The sequence below is a fragment of the Rhinopithecus bieti genome, unplaced genomic scaffold (genome assembly GCF_001698545.2).
Source record: "Rhinopithecus bieti isolate Rb0 unplaced genomic scaffold, ASM169854v2 scaffold_76214, whole genome shotgun sequence".
NCBI classification, from domain to species: domain Eukaryota; kingdom Metazoa; phylum Chordata; class Mammalia; order Primates; family Cercopithecidae; genus Rhinopithecus; species Rhinopithecus bieti.
Window position 1 is genome coordinate 90,849 of NW_016828275.1, and position 5,116 is coordinate 95,964.

Consider the following 5,116-nt stretch of genomic DNA (forward strand, 5'->3'; position numbering starts at 1 on the left):
TTTGCTGTTGTCCCAGATTTATTGAAAATAATATAGCACTGCAGAAAAAATTCAAACAGGTCCCCGAGGCGTTTTGAAATTCATCCCAACTGTAGGCTGCGTGACCTGCAGGTTGGACAGACTGCCGAAGTCCAAAAGCTTCAGCATTTCCTTAGTGTCAGGATCTACTTCAATTATCTCCTGATCCAGGGCTGAGACCTCAGGAACGTAATTGTCTCTCCTTTCTCTCTCCTCCTCCTGCAGCTTGATGGAGATACCTCTTACAGGGCCTCTCTGAATCCGCTTCATCAGATGGGTGACATAGCCTGCTATCTTGTTGCGGAGCTTCTTGCTGGGGATAATGGCGATCTCCTCGCACACGCGCTTGTTCGTGTGGAAGTCGTTGCCTAGGCGCGTGTAGTACTTCTCTATGATGACCCGGGCCGCCTTCTTCACGGTTTCGGTGCGAACGCGGCCCATTGTTGGCGGGTCCTTGGTAAAAGAGGAAACCGAAGACATTGCTTTAAAAATTATTTTTTTAATTTCCTCTGGTTGTTACAGTATACTAGTAAATATTCCAGTTTTTTTCTTCTGCTTCTGAAAGAAATACGCCCTTTTTTTTCTCCTAAGGAAGGTTCATATACAAGGGTTTTGATTTACTTAAGAGTAACGCTCAAGGTCATATTTAAGTACTATTAGTATTGCATTATGTTGGTACTAAAGTGCTTAATGGACGCTCAGCATTATTTTTTGTATCCTGATTTAGCACTAATGTTGGATTATTGCTGATCTATGCAGCTTTACGATTAATTGTCCAAATTAGGTCAAGGCAAGCCTCTGTGTGAAAAAAACGTTCATAACTCTGTATGTTACCAGAGTGCCGAGGGCACGTTCACAATCACCGTCTTCTATAAAGGAACAGGCTATGACCTGAGGCTTTTGTTCAGACTAGGGCAGACAGAACCCGGGCTGGAGGCGGGGGGTCAATCTAGACAAAGAGTTAAATATTTGGTATGCTGTGTAGCATTGAAGACAACGTCTGCATGCAGCTGTATTCAATTTTTTAGTTGGATTCTGGCACACAGTGACAAAGGCATTTTTCTGAAGATAAGAGTGACATACTTTGGGTAACCTAAGATGTGTTGTGATGAAAATGAGAGAAAGCAAATAGTATGATTTAAGAGCAGTCTGATCTTTTTGGCTTCTTTACAATGTATGCTTTAATAAATTTGTTTAAACTTGACTTGCATTCCTTGATATAAAAATTCATAGTGACTAACAGTGTCATGAATGCTGCTTAAATGAATCTGAAATCTAGAGAAAACACGTGTATACAAATCTAGCAAGTGTTATGGTCTTTGGCTTTGCAAAGACAACGTGAAATAGTGCTTATTGAGTTAATTAAATGATAACATACCAAGACAATTTCCTATGGACATATTTAACCTAGTTTAAAAAAAAAAAAACAAACTATGATAAAGTTAGAAAATCTAGGACTTGCTAGAGATGAAAATTAACTGGTTTTGAAATTAACCGGTAGAGGGCTATATCTGAAATTAAACTTATATTACTTTCACTAGATGAAATACCATGCAAGAGCTTTTCTAAACGAATCCTTTACTTATAGGAAGTTAATATTTCATAATGCCATGAGAAACACAGCAGTAATACATTTTCAGCAAGTAGGCACGTTTCGCCTTAAGACAAATAAAAATAACTTGTTAGTTATACAATCCTAAATTTTGTGTTGTTTTGATTTTGATTACAATAGTCCCCTATTATCCTTGGTTTTGCTTTCCTAGGATTCAGTTACCCAAAGTCAACAATGGTCTGAAAATGTAAAATGAAAAATTCCAGAAATAAACAATAAGTTTCCAACATTCAAATCTCATGCCATCCCACCCTGTCCTGCCCAAGATAGGAATCCAGGAATCATTCCTTTGTCCAGCGCCTCAGTCCTGTTTGTGCTACTGCCCATTTAGTCACTTAGTAGCCAACTCGGTGATTTCAGATCAACTGTGGCAGTATCGCTGTGCTTGTGTTCAAACGACCCTTCTTTTACTTAATGGGCCCCGAAGTGCAAGAGTAGTGATGCTGGCATATGGTTATAATTGTCTTTTTTTTTTTGGAGACAGAGTCTCTCCCTGTTGCCCAGTCTGGAGTGCAGTGGTGTGATCTTGGCTCACTGAAACCTCCGCCTCCCAGGTTTAAGGGCTTCTCCTGCTTCAGCCTCCCAAGTAGCTGGGATTACAGGCACCCATCATGCCAGGCTAATTTTTGTATTTTTAATAGAGACGGGGTTTCGCCGTATTGGCCAGGCTGGTCTCAAACTCCTGACCCCAAGTGATCGACCTGCCTCAGCCTCCCAAAGTGCTGGGATTACAGGTGTGAGCCACTGTGCCCAGCCAATTATTCTGTTTTTATAATGAGTTGCTGTTAATTTTTTACTGTGCCTAATCTATAAATTAAGCTTTATCATAGGTATGTATAGATGAGAAGAAAACATAGTCTATATGGGGGTTGGTACTATCCTTAGCTTCAGGCATCCACTGGCAATCTTAGAACATAGCCCCCTTAAATAAGGGGAGACTACTGTATTATAAGGTTATACCGAATTCTGAATCTTAAACTATTTCACAAAATCAACTTTGAAAGGTAAGTATTATTTAGAAAGCAAAACTTCAAGGTGAAGGCTTGTGAATGGAATCTGAGTGTATATCACAGAGAATGAGAAACGATCATGTTCTGCCTCCTTAGCTCAACTCGTACCACCTCTTAATTTTTTTATGACCAAGCTCCAGGTAATTATTTCCCATCTGTTCTTGATTTAGTGCTCCTGAAAATCAAGGAATACTACTGACTTAGACTTTTAAAAAAACTTTTGAGAATATATTTACTATCCGGAGAGTACTGATAGATAATTAAGTAAGATCAACTGTCCCCTCCAGCCAGCCTTAAATCTGGGAGCAGATGGCCATCCCACAGGCCACATTAGTTTGGGTATTCCAATAAACTTTATAATGAAAAAGAATATCCAGAATTTTTTGTCCCCCAAATTTAATTTAAATTGTATTAGGAAATAAAATATTGCATTCCAATACACAGGTGCTTTTCTAACTCATGATGTAGTTTTACTTATATACGTTATACTCTTCAGGACAAAAACCAACACAATTGCTTACAGTCCAAAATACAATTACTAGTCAAATATATTTTCCAGTATCATAAAACTCCTAAAATAGATCTATGAGTACTGTACTTTTATACTTACTAGCATTTGTTTTGCAAGGCCCTAAAATTTATAGAAAATGTAAATCACTTTTACAGTTCATAACTATTCTTAACATTACTTGATATACAAGTATTTATTTATCTGGCATATAGAATGTTTCCATAAATACAGCTGTATTTATATAAATACCCTATCCATATATACCACATATGGATACCTCAACTTATGGTCCATATGGATCTTTATATTTAAACTCAGTAAAATAAATAATGTCAACAAGCTTTTAAAGTACAACCAATTAATAATATTGGTATATTTTTATTCAGACATACTTGAAGACCTGAGAATAATTACATAGTATTTCCTGAGTGTTTACACATGAACATGTGTTTAATTTTTTCAATAAACTCTTGGTACCTGTATTTCTAATAATAAAATTTTCTATCTTAAAAAAAAGGTGATTGCCTGGGAGTGTTACCATTAAGACTGAATTGATTAAATGCAAATTAAAGCAAGATGCAAGTAATAGTGCTTTTAAATAAGTACAGACCTGCATTGTAATTGAAAAATACTCACAAAGGACTGCTTCATACTCCATGCTAAATCTCCCAGTGATTTTATCAGTATGCTACATAACAGAAGAGCAATAGCCATGATGAGCAATGAAGATAACCAATTTCTTAAATTAACAAATACTAAGGAGATAGCAAAGAACTACACTTTTCCTCCTGAACCAACACATTGCTCTTTTCTGTTGCCTCTAGGCCAAGCCTCCCATCCATTCATTTGACTTAAATTACAGCCAACTTAACTAATTTGTTAGGAATGTTTTAAAGCATAAGCGCCATATACAATTTTTGCATTTATTTCTCATGGGCCCTTAAAACATTCGATTTGTCATCTCTTCTACATTAAAGAGGTGACTCACTTCCAGTTCACTGGTCAAGAATCAGTAAGACAGAAAACAAACCTATATTCCAAAGTTTAATTCAAGGTTTGTTAGATTGTACAGATTCTGATGTCTCCTTCAGTTTCCTTCTAAACAATGGAAAAGTTTGAAGCAATGCTCTCTGACAGGTCAAATCTGCGCAGGCCAAGGAGATATATATAGATGCCCTGGTGCCACAGATTTCTCTCATGGCCTCTTTCCCCTAAGTCTCAGCAATTGGATTGTCACTTGGGTCCCTGACACAGGAACTCTAAGGAAAGATGGCTTCTCAAGGAAGTGAAGGGAAAGCCCTGTGAACAATTAGGGTGATAACACTTCCCATGTGAGTTGCTTTGGGCTCCTTTGAAACTCAAATTCCAGAATGTGAGCCTGTGAACTGTAGCAGGAAGCTAAATTAATATCAAGCATGAGCTAACTTAGGGTTAATTCTCAACCACCACCAATGAGTAGACCTGTTAGGTTATATTCCTGATCAGATCAAGCAGAAAAGGGTAACGAATTATACTTTCAAAGGCGTGTCAAAGTAATAGAAGTAGCAAAGATACAAAATGTATCAATTGTGCCCAAATAATACTTTCTTTTTCTTTAGGTAAATTACCTTTTGAAAAGCATGATATTTTTTTTTACGTATCAATTAATGTTTCCTTCCAAAAGCTTCATTCATTAATTTCCTGCAAAAGAAAAACTTTGCTCTGTTGGATATGTTTCTTAATGACTCTGACCTTTTAGTTAGCACTGCATATGGATAAAATGCTTTATCATGGTTAATGAATTTTTCCGTGTAACAATCCCTTTACGTTGAATAAATAATATTATTCATTATCATTAATAGTCCTTACTGTCAGAAACAAACAGTACAAGTAATATCAAAACTATTCTAAATGTTCTTAAGTTACATTCTATTATTGCTTTTTTAAAGAGTCAATACCCATTTCTATTGAATAGGTTGATTGCTT

The 5,116-nt window shown here is 36.6% G+C and overlaps 1 pseudogene across 1 annotated transcript; it reads right to left on the reverse strand.

The window, feature by feature from the left end:
• Positions 1 to 484, reverse strand: LOC108523701 (40S ribosomal protein S17 pseudogene; annotated as a pseudogene). Its single transcript, XR_001883870.1, has one exon. The product of XR_001883870.1 is annotated as a 40S ribosomal protein S17 pseudogene (transcript).
• Between the last annotated feature and the right edge of the window lie 4,632 nt (positions 485 to 5,116).